At 34.5% G+C, this 18102-nt stretch overlaps 1 protein-coding gene across 4 annotated transcripts in view; it reads right to left on the reverse strand.

Moving 5' to 3' along the window:
- LOC126882269 (myotubularin-related protein 4) overlaps window positions 1-18102 on the reverse strand; it is a 294225-nt gene that overhangs the window by 182248 nt on the left and 93875 nt on the right. The window contains exon 1 of one of the 4 annotated variants that reach the window (XM_050647104.1): window positions 7664-7753. The exons of 2 other annotated variants lie outside the window; for them this stretch is intronic. The gene's annotated coding sequence lies outside the window, so the exon portion shown is untranslated. Of the gene's footprint in view, window positions 1-7649; window positions 7754-18102 lie in introns of those variants that run through there. One more of the 4 variants, XM_050647105.1, reaches the window with a different exon arrangement.

Below are 18102 nucleotides of genomic sequence, written 5' to 3' on the forward strand. Positions count from 1 at the left end.
TCCTAAGAGACCGGGAATGTCTCTGCTTTTCCCTTAGAGCCACAGAAGATCAGGCACAGATGGAGTCACAGTTTCAGTTGGTTTCACATTTCCTTCGGATCTGTAATCTTGATTTCTGATAAACCTTGAGGTTTTGTCCTTTTAAAATGAATTAGTTGAACAGCTCCCTGGCTTCCATAAGCCTCAGGCGCGGGTTTCGTTTTTAACCGAGGAATGGATTGGTTAGGAGCTACTGCATGTTTTGGTGCAACACAAGATGCCACCTATGACTTGAAAAGTGTGGTATCTGTCGATTGTATGTACGTTAAAATCAGCGTTATCGTACATCTGCTGTGTAAAGCACGGCAGGTCAATTTTCTGCGGATCGCCTGCGAATACTGACACTTCCAGGCGAACAGCTTCTGTATAGGATGAACAAAACCCCAAGGAGGAAACTATATCAACCTATTTTCTTGAGCCGTACTTTTTGTAGAGAAAACGGCCAACCCTGCAAGGAATAGTGAGACGAATTATCTGGGCCTTACTACCGCTACAGCTACAAGACTTTGAGCAAGCGCATTGCTTATTTGGAAGTGTCAGCAATCGCAGGCGATCCGCAGAAAATTGACCAGCCGTGCTTTACACAGCAGGTGTACGAAAACGCTGATTTTAACGTACATACAATCGACGGATACCACACCTTTCACGTCATGGGTGGCATTGTGGTAGCGGGTAGGTACCCCTCTATGATCCCGATAGAGAGCAGACTTACTTCAGGGATTTAGCGCCCCTGCCCACGCGAGCTCCTGGTTTTTTCCTCCATTTCCTATTTAGAGGTAACCAGGCCCCAACCTCCGTATTATCCTATCCAAACCCCAAATTCCTTCCCTAATATCCCCTCCAACCCACCAACCCGTCTGGCCAGCGTGGTGGGTTATGGCCAAAACCTCCACAAATCAAAAATGTCGGTTTCAACAGATATACGGAAGATACCCCAGGTGGGTACGAAGTTTATTCCACAGTCCCACACCGAAATAACGGTCTGCCTCGAGGATTCTGGGGGAGGCAAGTCGACATTGAAAAAGAAGAACAACAAACAACTCCATATAGCAACTTACAACATCCGTTCCATGGCAAAAGACGAAAAACTCTACGAACTAGAACAGGAATTAGGGAATATGAATTGGGATATAATGGGACTATCAGAAGTTAAAAGAAGAGGTGAAGGGTATGTGGACTTACATTCAGGCAACAGGCTCTATTATAAAGGCAATGAAGACTATACATACGGTGGAGTAGGTTTCTTAATCAACAAGAAGAGAAAATCACAAATTCAAATAATTGACAGCATCTCAGACAGGGTTACATACATGATTTTAAAACTAAATCCAAAAACCAAATTAAAGATTGTGCAAGTTTATGCTCCAACTGAAAAGGCAACTGATGAAGAAATAAATACTTTTTACGAAGATCTTAAAAAAGCTATAGACACCAACAGAGAATCCAAAATAATAATAATGGGAGATTTTAACGCCAAAATTGGAAGTAAAATTGAAGACTCTGAAAGCAAGATTGGAAATTTTGGATTCGGCACAAGAAACACAAGGGGAGAAAAACTTATGGAATTTCTGGAACAAGAAAACATGTATATTATGAATACCTTCTACAAAAAGAAACCTAACAGAAAGTGGACATGGGTTGCACCTAACGGAACCACCAAAAATGAAATAGACTATTTTCTCTCAAACAACAAAAGAATATTCGAAGACGTAACAACAATAAACGACGTAACAACGGGTAGTGACCATCGTATAGTTAGAGCAAAAATAAATATTAACATGAAAGAAGAGAGGAAAAGAATATTTAAAAAAACAACGCGAATAGATGCCTTTAAAGTAAAAACAAATGAAGAGCAATTCCGAGAGGTCTTAGCGGATAAGTTCAAATATGATCCTTCACATAATCAAGATGAAATTGACGAAATTAACAAAAACATCAATAAGAACCTTCTCGAAGCCGGACTACAGGTCGCAAAGAAAACAAGTACTAAAGGAGACAAAATAAGCAACGAAACTAAACAACTAATGACGGAAAGACGACAACTACTAACGCAAAACAAACGCCATACTCAAGAATACATAGAACTTAATAAAACAATTAGAAAAGAACTAAAAAGCGACTTACAAAAATGGAACGAGAACTTAATAGAGCGAGTCATTGAAAACAACAGAGGCTTAAAATGTCTAAGACCCGCACTGGGTGTTCAAAAAATCATTAAAATTAAAGACGCCAATAGTAAGGAAGAGAAGGACAAATATAAAATAACAAAAATAGTCGAAGACTTCTACAAAAGCTTGTACAGCTCGCAAAGCCAGCCTAATGAATCAACAAAGGAGAACGTCAAAAGAAAAATAAAAAACGTGGGATCAGAAGTACTACCAAATATAAACGGATTCGAAATAGAAAGAGCTTTAAAAGAACTAAAAAATAATAAAGCTCCAGGACAGGACGGTATAATTGCCGAGCTCTTGAAAACAAGCAAGACAGTAACAATCCCTATACTAACAGAGCTATTTAATAAATGTCTCCATAATAGCAATATCCCTAAAGACTGGAACGAAAGTCTAGTAATACTTTTACACAAAAAAGGGGACAAATGTGACCTACAGAATTATAGACCGATATCGTTGCTCAGTCAAGTGTACAAACTATTCATGAGAATTATTAACAACCGGTTGACCTACAAAATGGACAATTACCAACCAGTGGAACAGGCTGGCTTCCGCAAAGGATATAGTACATCAGACCATCTGCTGACAATGAGAACATTGACAGAGAAGGCAAATGAATACCAACTACCCGTATTTCTTGCCTTCGTAGACTATGAAAAGGCGTTTGATAGTATCGAGATGTGGGCCATAGAACAAGCTATTAATAATTGTAGAATAGATTCGAGATATAGACAACTAATACATAATATATATGAAAATGCAACTATGATAGTACAACTAGACGAAAATACAAATCCCATCCCTATTAAGAGAGGCGTGAGACAAGGAGACGTAATATCGCCAAAACTTTTCAACCTAGCATAGAAGACGTCTTCAAAACGACAAATTGGTCAACCTATGGCATTAACGTTAATGGCAAGAAGCTAAATCACCTCAGATTCGCTGACGACATTGTGATTATAGCGAGCTCATTCGAGGAACTGCAAATTATGATAGAGGAACTCGCAGGCAGCTCCCAATACGTCGGTCTAAAAATGTACATGAAGAACACAAAAATAATGACAAACACAGATGACCCCAGACGCATAACTATAAATGGCAGTGAGATAGAAAAAGTCCAGGAATATATCTACCTAGGCCAAATCCTGAAACTTGACAAAGAAAACCAAAGTGCGGAAATTAATAGGAGAGCAAGACTAGCATGGGCAGGATTTGGAAAACTTGGTTGGATACTTAAGAACCGCAAAATACCTCAATATTTGAGGACGAAAGTGTTCAACCAGTGCATCCTTCCTATCATGACATATGGGTGTCAAACCTGGACCCTAACCAAGGCAAATATGAATAAACTAGCTACAACAGAAAGAGCTATGGAAAGAGCAATGTTAGGTATACGACTGTCAGATAAAAAGAGGAGCGACTGGGTAAGATCAAAAACAAAAGTCGAGGACATAACAACAAAAGTTGCCAAACTTAAATGGAGCTTTGCAGGCCACACTGTTAGACAAAAAGACCAACGTTGGAATGCCACGATACAACATTGGAGACCTTACCAAAGTAAACGACCGAGAGGAAGACCACAGATGAGATGGGTTGATGATATTAAAAGAGTAGCCGGAACGAATTGGAAATATGTTGCTCAGGATAGAGACCGATGGAAGGAGTTGGGAGAGGCCTATGTCCAAACGTGGACGATAGAAGGCTAAGAAGAAGAAGAAGAAGGGTGGCATTTCTTGTATTGCATCAAAACATGCAGTAGCTCCTGACCACTTCATTGCTCGGTTAAAAACTAAACCCGCGCCTGAGGTTTATGGAAGTCAGGTAGCTGTTCAACTAATACATTTTGAAAGGACAAAACCTCAAGGTTTATCAGAAATCAAGATAACATATCCGAATGTTCACACCAACTGAAACTGTGCATGATCTTCTGTGGCTCTAAGGGAAAAGCAGTGATATTCCCGGCCTCTTAGGATGGAATGGATTCATGGAAGCTGTGAGAAGGGACATACCATATTCATATAATGCAGTCACACTCAATATCTAATACGGTGGTCGCCGTGAGTCACTAATTTCCTTATATGGATATAAGCTTGGGACAGAAGTCACACTCAATTCCTAATACGGTCGTTGGATTGTGGCACTAATTTCCTTATACGGCCAACAGCTTGGGACAGAGTCGATACGGGCAAACTAGTGGTGCGGTGATGATATAAACCCAGCGGAAGGCGATAGATATTTTTAATTGGTATCCGAAGTTCGTGGCGAAAAGTATTATAATTTGGTGTGTAATTACTGTTGCCCATTGTGAACGAGTTTAAGTATTAAAATAAATATATTTTCGTAAATACTTGTTTAAATATTTTAATAGATAATAATAATGATCTAACATTTATTATTCGTACAGAAAACTAGGAGAAATTTATCAAATGGCAGCATTCTAATAAAAAATAAAGTTTTGGAATGTAAAAAGTGGGTTTTGCCGAGACCGTTAAAAATTGGCAATTTTCAACTTGCACTTTAGACCGAACGGTTTGTCTGAAAAAAAAAGTAAATAGTGATATTTGTAGATAATTTTAAGTACTTTCATTTCTGTTAACAGACCATTTACTAAAAGTTGATAGTTTTCCAGATTTTAGCAAAAAAGCAGAAATTTTTCGTTTTCTTCGCGATTTTTTCAATGTTCCGTCAAGAAATTTTGTCCGCAAACCTCATATTCGGGTTCAGCAGCCCAAAATACATATGCATATAATGAAAAAAATCAGAACTACCCCAAAACTTTCCCACTAGGGAGCTCGTATAGTACAAATTGACTGAATTATAAAGATTATTTCATTCATAGGAGATTCTGACCAATAGAAAGCTACAGAAATGCAAATTAAGGTGATAGTTTTTGATAATATCCCGTCGTTAAGTATGTTACGTCAGATGCCCTTCGTTGCTACGAAAAAATACATTCAGTGACATTAATGACAATTAATGTTTTAAAAGTTATAAGAGTGATGACTTTCTACCGTAAAATATTTTATAACAACTGTGTGTTTAACAGTACTAATTTGTACTTACATAAATAAATTACAATAAAATTTTTAGTTTTGAACAGTTTTATTCATGAAATAATCGCAACAAATTGCACTCGAACTCTAAAATTAATATAGAATTTTTGCCCTCGTGACACTTTGACATAATTTCACTCGCCTTCGGCTCGTGAAATTAAAACTGTAAAACTGTCAAAGTGTCACTCGGGAAAAATTCAATAATTTTAGAGCTCTTGTGCAATTACTACTGATTATTTCATTCATAGGAGATTCTGACCAATAGAAAGCTACAGTAATCTGAATTAAATCGATAATTTTTGATAATCTCCCGTCGTTAAGTATATTACGTCAGATGCCCTTCGTTGCTACGAAAAAATACATTCAGTGACATTAATGACAATTAATGTTTTAAAAATTATAAAAGTGATGACTTTCAATCGTCAAATATTTATAAAAACTGTGTGTTTAATGGTACTTACATAAATAAATTACAATAAAATTTTGGTTTTGAACAGTTTTATTCATGAAATAATCGCAACAAATTGCACTCGACCTCTGAAATTAATATAGAATTTTTGCTCTCCGACACTTTCGACATAATTTCACTCGCCTTCGGCTCGTGAAATTACTACTGAAAATATTACAATGGAAGCCGATAGGAAGTCGACGGCCCAGAACGAGATGGTTGGACGACCTGAAAACCATGAATATAAGACAATGGAGAAGGACGCAAGAGAGATCTAAATGGAAGGACATAGCCAGACAGACAAAAACCCATCCAGGGTTACGATACTAAAAGAAGAAGAAGAATATCTAATAAGTAAAGACCGGATTATATGTTTTTTGCATATCGATAACCATCAAAGATACAATCAAACGCTTCAGGATGTGGACGAATTATGATAATTAAAGGCGTTTGACACTAATTTAATTTTACATATTTAGAATATTTTCGGTTTTTTAACATATTTTGTTGGTTTGAACATATTTTCGACCGTTTGACATATTTTGGCATATTTTTAACATATTTTGGCATATTTTAACATATTTTCGCATATTTTGACATATTTTTGGCTGTAAACAGCTTGACACAGTTAACCATATAACAATGGTTAGGTTTATAAATGATGCATTCATGAACTTTTTCCTTCCCGACATTGTTCCAGCTAACAAAATCTTGCTTATGGTTTCCGATGCTGCGTCATACATGGTCAAATCTGGCCAACAACTAAAAGTTTTATATCCCCATTTAATTCATGTGACGTGTTTGGCGCATGGTTTAGACAGAGTGGCGGAAGAAATTCGAAATTAATTTCCTACATTTAATAGTTTAATTAGCAACGTGAAGAAAATATTTTTAAAATCGCCTTTAAGGATTCAGATATATAAAGAAAAATTACCAAATACTCCTTTGCCACCGGAGCCTATAATAACAAGTTGGGAAACATATTTAAAAGCTGCCTGTTTTTATGCGGAACATTTTCTCCCTATAAAAGATCTAATTTTATGTTTTGAAGAAACAAATATTGGTGCGATTTCAAAATGCAAATCAATTTTAGAAAACAGATCACTGCACAATGAGCTTTGTTTTATTAAATCGAATTATGAATTTGTTTATAAAACCATCCTCAATCTTGAAACTGAATCCTTTCCACTACAAGAGTCCCTTAATTTAATTCAGAAATTTAAGGAAAACGCTGAAGAAATTTCTGGAAAAATTGGACAATCAATAAATAAAAAATGGATTGAAACTTTACAGAAAAATAGTGATTTAAAATTATTATTACAGGAAGCAAACCAAATTATTTGTGGCGATTTTGATGTCAATATCAATTTAAATGCGGAGATTGTTAATGTTATAAAATTTGCACCAATCACATCAGTTGATGTTGAACAAAGATTTTCAACATACAAATTACTACTAACGGATAGGCGACATAATTTTACTATTGAAAATATTTAAAAACAGTTGATTGTGAATTGTTTTTATAAGAAGGAATAAAATGTAGAAACATAAGTAATAGTAATAGGTAGTAGATAGGTATACATTCGTATATTTAGGTTAATTTTGTCAATATATGTATACTTACCGTTATTTAATAAAACTTTTATACATTTTTTAATGAATATTTTCTTGTTACTTTAAAATGTTTTTCACATATTCCACATATTTGGAACATATTTTAAACTTTTAGGGAATATTTTCAACATATTTCACTCATATTTCAGACATATATATGCACATATTTCAGTCAAAACAGGAGCATATAATCCGGTCTTTACTAATAAGAATTGAAATTATTATAGAAAAATTCAAAATATATGGGTTATTTTTTTTTGTATATTACTTAAACATCCTGTAAGTATATAAAATTCTTATCAATATTTATAAAATTATTTTTACTTATCTCAACGTACATTTAACAGCTGTTTGCCGAATTCAGTTGCACACAGTTTACATTGACACTACAAACTACATAGAGACAAAGACCACTTGAAAGTTTTTGCATGATTAAATGGCCAACAACTATCTTGGCTTTCTTTTAAAAATCTTTTAAAAAAGTTCATTATAAAAACAACAAACGAGTCCACTTATAATGACCACTATTTATAATAATAATGTACTATCTACTAAATTAATAAATTCTAGGATAAAAATTTATTGGTTCAAGAAATAATAAAGGTTTAACAATTTTGCAGGATTTAATTTAGAAATATATATACAGAAATATATACAGGGTGTCCACAAAGTTTTTCGCAAAAGAAAACCACTGATTCTGCAATTAATTTTATGTCTACTTGACGTAAATCACCTTATCGAAAAATGCTTCCTAAAGCTGGTCACTCACGGTACTGCGGTTCGACAAGCAGCGGCCTACAATACGATAAACCACAGAACCTTGTTAACTAAGATCTATAACACTGTGTTTGACTATGACCTGGTAAATATCATTAGATCACTGTTGTGTAATAGACGCTTCTACGTTGTGCTAAATGAAAAGAAGAGCAGATGGAGAACCCAAAAAATGGCCTACCTCAAGGAAGCGTTCTGGCGCCGTCCCTATTTAACATCTACACCAATGAACAACCAATGCACCCTCCGACTGAGAGTTTTGTGTACGCTGACGACCTTGGTATCGCCGTAAAGGGGAAAACACTCACACAAGTAGAGTCGACAATGGAAGAGGCTTTAAACATGACGTCAGCTTACTACAAACAAAACTCATTAAAGCCAAACCCTACTAAAACCCAAGTATGTGCATTCCACCTCAAACCATCTGGCGCATGTAAAACTGAATGTTTCTTGGGAGGGACAACGCTTGAAACATACTGATAGGCCCAAATATCTTGGAGTGATACTAGACCGGTCACTAACGTATAAATTCCACTGTCAGAGCACAAGACAAAAGGTTTCTACGAGAAACAACCTTCTCCGGAAACTTGTTGGGAGCAAGTGGGGTGCAAACCCTCAGGTCTTAAAGTCAACAGATGAGACCTTATGTTTCTCAACAGGGGAATATGCTTGTCCCGTCTGGGGTAGATCTAGACACGCCCAACAAGTCACCACGGCGTTAAATGAAACATGTAGAATAACTACCGGTTGTATGAAGCCTACCTCTCTACCATTACTGTACCGGGCAGCTGGATTCGCATCACCAGACGACCGTAGATGCGCCTCACAATATGGGAGAAGTTCAGGCAAACTTTCGATGAAAGGCACCAATTATACGGGATTGACGAACCGCCAGGAATCAGCCGACTTAAATCAAGGAAAAGGTTTATGAGAAATGTTAGCGTCGAACCACCCGAACTGTTCCCCCTACATCCAGAACGACTTAATGGAATGAACCTGGACTGGAGAACCTGGCGGACGCTCAACCGAATACGCACAGGTGTTGCTCCTGTAAAACAGAACCTTATTAAATGGGGCATCAAGACAGATAACGACGCACTTTGTGGATGTGGGGAAATACAGAGCGTGGAGCATCTTAGAGTATGCAGACTTTGCCCATCACAGTGCACCCTCGATGATTTATGGCTCGCAAATACAAAGGGTGTAGACGTAGCCCGATATTGGGCAGAAAAACTGTAGTCGGATCCAGACACGAAAAAGTAAAGTAAGGTTCGACAAGATGGTCGATGATGCATATATCAATTCTGCAGTACTGCAGCAGATGGGCCAGTCTCTCTGTGGTCAAATTATACGATTTTGTTGGATGCACGGTCACACACGGTCACAATTTTTGCCAATTAATAATCGAATTCGACAAAAGTGAACGACGCCACAATAACGTGAGTGGTCGGATTTAGGAAGTTACAGCTCTTTATAGATGGCGTCCTAAAGGCTGGTTTTCACGCTACGTCTTATTGTACTTTTTTGTGTGTCATGCAAAACGTACGTTTTGTGAATAAGCGCAGGACAAATCCTATCACACAAAACGTACAATAAGACGTAGCGTGAAAACAGCAAAACGTACGTCTTGTCGAATCGAAAAAATTAAATCCGCTTATTCACAAAACGTACGTTTTGTCGTACGTTTTGCATGACACACAAAACGTACAATAAGACGTAGCGTGAAAACGACCCTTAAGATCAATAACGACTGAGTTACTGCTCTTTAAAATATGGTTATTTTCGAAGAACCCCGAAATGGAGAACTTTCAATCTCAAATAACTCGAATGTGGTGCAATTTTTGGGGAAACTTAACAGACATATTTTAAAGTTAATTAAAAACCTTTTAAATGAGCTCTGGCATTTTTTTTGCAAAGTTGATACTTTACAAGTTATTAGCGATTGAAACTATGCATTTTTCATTGAAAAAACTCACGTTATATAACCGTTTTTCATGAATAACTTAAAAAATTTTAATGTTATGGAAAAAATCATTAAGAACAAAATTTTAGATAATAAAAAAAGAGATTCGCGTCGGAAAGACCTACAGGGTGTCAATTTAAAAAGTTGCCACCCTTATAATTTGGTCCCTATAGAAAATCTAAAAATATACAAAAACACGTCAAATTTATTTATGAGGGGGACATTTTGTAGATCAGTTTTCAACTATATTACACTAACCGTCTAGCGGGTGCGGACACAACCCCCAAAATTTTTAATGGAAAGGGGGGTTGAGTGATACCTCATTATAAAGGTCGTTCGATTACCTTTTCAAAAATACCACATACATTATATTTCTTTTCAGTAATTTTAATTTTTTTATAATTAATTTTAATAATTAACTATCGAGTTCAGAACTCCAAAATTTTTTTTTGGAGTATTGAACTCCAAATTGAATTTTTTTGGGGGTGTTAAAGTATTTAGAGTATTTTTTTGAAGTATTTTTGGAAAAATCAAGTAAAACCGTAAAGATATTAAGTATAGAGTTCAGAACTCCAAAATTTTTTAGAGTATTGAATCCAAGATTTTTCCAAAAGTACTGAAAAGAAATATAAGGTATGTGGTATTTTTGAAAAGGTAATTTAATGACCTTCAAAATGAGATATCACTCAACCCCCCTTTCCATTAAAGATTTTGGGGGTTGTGTCCGCCCCCGCTATAGGGTTGATGTAATTTAGTTGAAAACTGGTCTATAAAATGTCCCCCTCGCAAATAAATTTGACGTGTTTTCGTATATTTTTAGATTTTCTATAGGGACCAAATTATAGGGGGTGGCAACTTTTTAAATTGACACACTTAAACCGGGAGATATTAACAGAAGTTCAACCACGATTTTCTAAGTCCTGCCCTTTGCAATACTGGAAGGTTAGAGAAGGTACTTACAATTTGTGGAAAAATCCACGAGTTTCCTGTGACATTTTCCTGTGAAAATTAGATTTTCCATGAAAAAAAAATTGGGAGTTGCGATGACTTTTTAAGTCCTGCCATATCCATAGAATAACAGGACACTATCTATTTTATGAAGAAAATTTTTTGGGCAGGACGGTTGCAAAAGGACTAAGGGAGTATACAGATATACAAACATGTAATGAAAATAATGAAATTTTCATAATTTTTTAAGTCCTGTCAACTTAATAAATTAATCACATTTATTTCAAAATGACCAAAAAAAATGTTGGCATGACGTCACCTAATGTTTAACTGCACTTGTTTCTTGGAAAATTCTGTATAAAATTTTCACTCTGGTTCCGTGATTTTATAAGTCATAAAATAAATTTTGTTATAAAATAAATAATTTCAGTAGACATTATTCAAAATGGCAGGATGTTTAGTTAAACCTTTTTTACTATATATAGTTAAAAAATTTGTAAGAAAATTCGTGGAAAATTACACGATTTTTTAAGTCATGCCATTTCGCACATATCTCAAGAAGGTTAATATAAATCTATTTTCAAAGAGGCAGGATGGTTGTATAGTTATTTCGTATAAAAAAATTAAATTGTGTGTCTGTAAAATTATTTCAGGGTGTTATACAAACATATTCATATCACCACAATTTTCTAAGTCATACCATGTCGAGTATGCTTAAAAAACACTAATCTAAAACCGTTTACAAATTGGCAGGATAACCGCAAAGAGGAATAATACAAAAAATTAATTTGTATATCATTAAAACAATCGTATTCTATTAAATATTGTTTTCCTGAATAATGTCTCGGAATTTTTACACACTTTTCAAATCTAATAGCAAACTGTAACATCTTTATTTTAAGTGATTAGATCATATTTTTATCTAAGTAAACGCAATAAAAGTAAATAAACAATTTTTACAATTTATTGGTTATAGTAGGGAATTTACCTACCCATTATATTATACAGGGTGTCCAGAAGCTCTCATAATAAACGAAAACCGGAGATTCCTCAGATAATTTTAAGAAAATTTAACTTAATTCGTCTAGTTCAAAAATGCTTCCGTGGAAAGCTAAAACTCTTTAAAGATGGCGTCTTGTAATTCATCATCGTCATAATTCAACCCGGATCTATCCAATGCTGGATATAGGTCTCCCTCAGTCTTCTCCATGCATTTCTGTCCTGTGATGTCTGCATCAAGTTTCTGTCGATCTGTTTGATGTCATCAGACCATCTGGTTGGCGGACGACCTCTACTTCGATATGCTTCGTCTAGAAGAAGCATATCGAAGTCTTGTAATTAGTTTCTTTAAAATAGCTGCAGAACGCTTTTATTTGGAAAACGAAAACTGGTACACTTATTTATCTTCCAGAGGTCAATTGTCAAATGTCAATTATCAATTGTAAATTTTTAGTACCGGTCATAGGGGTCAGTTTTGGGTACGGAAACGGATATTTTATCGAATAACTTTTCTGTCTAACTTTTAAGCATTTCTGACACTGGATTATTAAATTCTGGGATAGTTTTGTACTAAACGGTACTTTTGCTTTAACTCAGAAGAATACTCAGTGTTCTAGAAAAAACGATTTGAAAATTTTTTCGTTTTTTGGTTTTTGAGTTTAAAAGAATTTAGAAAAATTCTATTTAGGAAAACGAAAACTGCTACGTTTATTTCTCTTCCAGAGATGAATCGATTTTATCAATTGTGAATTTCTAGTACTGGTCATAGGCATCCGTCTTGGGTAGATCAACGGATATTTTATCTCATAGCTTATTGGTCTTTAAATTTTTAGACATTTTTGAGAGTAGAGTATTAAATTATGAGGTATTCTAGTACTAAAAGTTACTCTTGCTTTAAGTCGGCAAATACACCGTTTTTTTTATTTTTTTAAATTTTTTTTTAAATTCAAATAAAAGGTGTACAATATAAAAATGGGTGGAAATTGCATTTTAGTGCATATCATGCATCCAAAAGTGCATAAACCTGTCAAAATCAGTGTATTAAGGGCAAAATTTTGTTATTTGGGAGGTTTTTGGAGTTACGAATACGCAAGCAGAATCGACCTCCGAATCACCTAGTGCCCAAAGTTGGTGCTAAGGCACGTCTTCTGGAGTTTCGTGGGATATCGGCAATAAATTAAAGAACACAGATTATTCGAGGGTTTTTGGGATGGCCAAACACGAATATGACATTACAACCGACCCTCGGAGCACCTGGTGCCCAGGGTGACTGATCTCGAATTTAGAGAGTTTTTGGAGGTCGATTCTGATGGCGTATTCATGTTCAGCAACCACAAAACTCCTCGAGTAATCTACTTGCATCACTTTAGTGTCTGAAAGCCTCGAAATTTAAGAATATGGCGTGTATATTAGTCACCCCGAGCACTAGGTAAAGATCTGTTCTAATGTGACATTCTTGTTCAGGAACCCCAAAAACCACCCGAGTAATCTGTCTGTATCAATTTACTGCCGAAATTAATATATAAATATGGTACAGAAAATGCTTAACAAATAAAAAGGTACCATAAAATACCATTTTATTATAATACTAAAATACAGGATGTCCCATTTAAGAAAACTCAGAAAATACTCATTCCGAGTTTCAACCAACCCCGTATACTAAAGTTCAACATTTTGGTATACTATTAATAACTGACAATAGTAGACTATATTAAAAATCGTTTAAACATAAATTAATAGAAGTTTGGATATCAAATCACTAACAATATGTATAGGGTGTGAATGTTCCTACAAAATTAACAAAAAACGTAATTATATTTTAAACTACCTCGTATAATATTTCAAAACACTATATTTTCTTAAAGAGAACATCGAGTAGAATCCAAAAATGTAAAAATATACAGGGTATTCCATTTAAAAAAACATAAATTTGTGTCACCCTGTGAAAACGGGTAGCCCTGTATATTAGAAAATACTGTTAAATCATAGTCCTATCTGTGGCCCATGTTTTACCTAAATAACTTTTTTCGTATATCTTACGACAAACGAGTAATTGGACTTTGTCACACTAATGCCCCACCCTGTATACAAAATAACCATAAAACCATCCTGCCTCTTTGTAAATAGACTTATATTAAGATTCTTGAAACATGTGCAAAATGGCATGACTCAGAGAATCGTTGACTTTTTCACGAATTTTCTTACAAATCTAGGACTCCTGCCGTCTTACAAGAACCGTTTAATCTTCCTGCCGAGTACTGAAAAAGTATTGATTGTATTTGAGTATTATAACTTTTTAAAGGCAGGAATCAGATAATCACGGAATCAGGGTGAAAATTTTCCGCAGAATTTTCCAAGGGACAAGTATACTTAAACATTAGGAGACGTCATGCCAATATTTTTTTTGAGCATTTTGAAATAAATATGTTTAGTTTATTTAGTTGGCAGGACCTAGAAAATCATGAAAATTTCATTATTTTCCTTACATGTTTGTATACATATATTATATACTCCGTTACCCCGTTTGCAACCATCCTGCCCAAAAAATTTTCTTCATAAAATCGATAGTATCCTGTCTATCTACGGATATGGCAGGACTTAGAAATTCATTGCAAAACCCTATTTTTATTTTTTGGGAAAATCTAATTTTTACAGGAAAATATCACAGGAAATTTGTGGATGTTTCCACAGATTGTAAGTACATCGTCTACCCGTCCAGTATTGCAAAAGGCAGGACTTAGAAAATCGTGGCTGAACTTCTGTATAATATCTCCCAGTCTAACTGTCTGTAAACCCAATAACGACTGAGTTACCGCTCTTTAAAACATGGTTATTTCCGAAGAACCCCGAAATGGAGAACTTTCAATCTCAAATAACTCGAATGTGGTGCAATTTTTTGGGGAAACTTAACAGACATATTTTAAAGTTCATTAAAAAAGCTTTTAAATGAGCTCTGGCAAAAGTTTTTTTCATAAGAACTGACCGAGTTATGACGAAAATAAAGTCGTTTCCTGCTTTTTTTTGAAATGTAACGATTAAACCCTGGTCATTACAATCATAATAGAAATGAGCCCATAAATATGTAGAAATGCAAACAAAAATAGTAATGTTTTTTTTTCATTTTTCACTAAGTATAGATATAGGTGAGCGGCACAAGACTAATTTGAGGCTTAGAAATCGAAAAAGCGACCATGATAGGCGAAAGACAAATTTTGGTCATTCTTTATATTTTCGAGGCCGCTGAATCCGAATATGAAGTTTGTTTTTATCTAGAATTGCTGGAACATGTTCAAAAATCAAATTTTATGTAAAAATGCGAAAAATAAATTTTGATAATTTTTCATATTTATTCGCTGTATCTTTGGTCGCTATAAACATTTCTTTTGAAAATGTTACTGTGTCATCCAAGAAGAATTAAGATAATGATGAGATTTGTCCGAGATGTTTAAACAAATTAAAAGAGAAGTTGTTAATTTTTAAACAATTTGTCGTCAGATTTCGTTAGTTTCACGTTTACATAAAAAAGTTGGGTGACGAACTTGTTAGTTTATAATTTTAATCAATACATTATTAAAACATAAGTTTGAAGTTTTCTAAAAAATTTCAAGTCAAATGCCATAGGAAAAAAGTTATGTGAAAAAATTATTATATTATTTGGCAATAATAAAACTTTGATATTAGACTACAATTTTTTTATGCGGTTTACGACATTGCTGAAACTTGTAGACTTTCTAATCTACTTTATTGAATGGAAATACACCAACATTTTAATTTAAAAGTTTCGATTTCGACCTGACATCAAAACGTAAAATATAACTTAAGGATCGTTTAAACACAGCGATTTATCAAACAACTTATCAAGGTCAATCGAGTTGTTGCAACTTATCACTGTGTGTAAACGGTGCATCGCACAACTTATCAAAGTTGGAGTTGGGTTGAAGGTGGTATCGCATTGAATCGCAGCGTCTAAACAGCGTTTCAACTTGTCATCACAACTAGTTGCTGTGACTTATCGTTGTGTTTAAACGACGCTTTAAGTACAACCATTCTGTATAATCTTTCCGATATTTTTTTCGACTGTTGCTAATTTTGTCAGTCACTATCTTCAATCGACGTACAACTTGCCTTTATGCGCATACTATTGTACCGTTGATAAAATCCATGTTGCGTTGCATATTGTTTTCCTGTTGATAAGGAAAGTGTTTATACCAATTTACCAAATTCGGCTGAATTTTTTTTTGCGATAAATCATCCAAAACGAAAACTTTAACGGTACAACGAATTAAAATGTATTAATTTTGTCAAAAACGTGCAACATGCTCACTTTAAACACTTGTACAAAAACAAACTATTTGTCTTTAAGCCAGTCGGGATCAAAAATAACTAACTTGGTTTTAGCGTTTATTGAATACCCGAATGTGTATTCGTGTATTCAATCAACGATTTTAGTTAATCAGGCTTTATAAAAATAAACAACGCGGAAGGTTGTTTAGAACCAGATTATGCACATTTCCCAGCTGAAAAAAAAAAGAGGAAAAGGCAGGAGAACTACTAGAAAAGTTTTTTCCAAATTTTCATTTTTACGTGCTTAATTTTTTACTAGTTCAACAAGTGCACAATGTTTGATAGGACAACACCCCTCGTTAAGATAAGCAAAATGCCCTCAGTTCCAGAATTCAGTTTTTTTTTCATTCTGTGATTAAAAAATAAGACACAGGTGAATAACTCACCCCATTCCTATAACTCACTCCCCTTCCCCCCATCAAAAATGTCATTTTTTTAAATTTCAAACAGTTAAGAGGAAACAGTAGCGATCAACAGGTAGCGAAAACGCGTTCCAAGATTGCGGCTGTAATTTTGAATATTTTTTCGAGATATTTGGCATACGTATTCGTAATATAATAAAGAATGGCGGTACAGAGCCCAATTTGAAAAATATATTAATATGTGGAAATTACTCTGTAATTAAATACAATATTAAAAAAACGAGCCTGTACCGCCATTAAGAAGAACAAAAAAATACACTTTCTTCAAATAAACTTTTTTATCCGATGCCTAGATTTTGTGTCATTTTGGAACTACAGTCAAAATCGTTTACAACGACACCGGCTACAATGTACAATCGGATATAACAAACAAAATAGTAGGCCCAGTGAAATGATATATAAAAAAAGCATTTACATTGCTTATAACGAACAAATCGGTTATAGCAAACATATTTCTTGGAACACTAGCAGTTGAAATATTGGTTACAGCATACATATCTGCACTTCGGAGAGATACAACATCCATTTTTTTTAATTATGACCTTTTTACACACTATATAATAAACAATTATAACAAATGCATAATTTAAATGACAATAGATTAGACAATGTCCTAAAATAATGTTGTTTCCATATCCCAATAAATAACTTTAGCAATAACACTTTCTGTTGAAAACAGTTTAAAATTGCTTTCCTGTAAAGTTACAAAAATGGGCATTGTATTGTACTTCTCGGAGGTACCGATATTACCACGAAATGAAAAGGAAGGTTTTATTAATTTATGGTTATTATGGTACATCCGGGCTGGGTTCACTTGTAATTCCTTTAGACACTAGACTTCCTAGTCCATTATCACAAGATTTTGTTTACATTATTACACCATTTGGCCCAAAAGCCCAATGGTGTAATTGACATTATTTGGTCTTTTTAAAAATAAATAGTGTAAGTATGCCCATACTTTTATAATACAACGATTTTGAGAACCCGTTATATTATGAGTATTGTTTATTGACTACCTGTACGAATACGTGTCCAATATCTTCATATTATTATATGTATGTATGTACATATTTAAATTTACAATAAACACATATGTTAGTAACATACTAACATATGTGTAATATGTTATAACATATTATAAGTACCTATAGATTAAGTTACACATTTTTGCATCATAAAGTTACAACGAACTGACTGTTGCTACCAGTGTAATATCGTTTATAGCAACCTGTTCGTTTTAACAGCTAAAACCGCTTACAGAGAACACTGGCTACAACGTACAAAAACCATCAGTCCCTTGAAGTTCGTTATAAACGGTTTTGACTGT

Source organism: Diabrotica virgifera, chromosome 3 (genome assembly GCF_917563875.1).
Source record: "Diabrotica virgifera virgifera chromosome 3, PGI_DIABVI_V3a".
Taxonomy (NCBI): Eukaryota; Metazoa; Arthropoda; class Insecta; order Coleoptera; family Chrysomelidae; genus Diabrotica; species Diabrotica virgifera.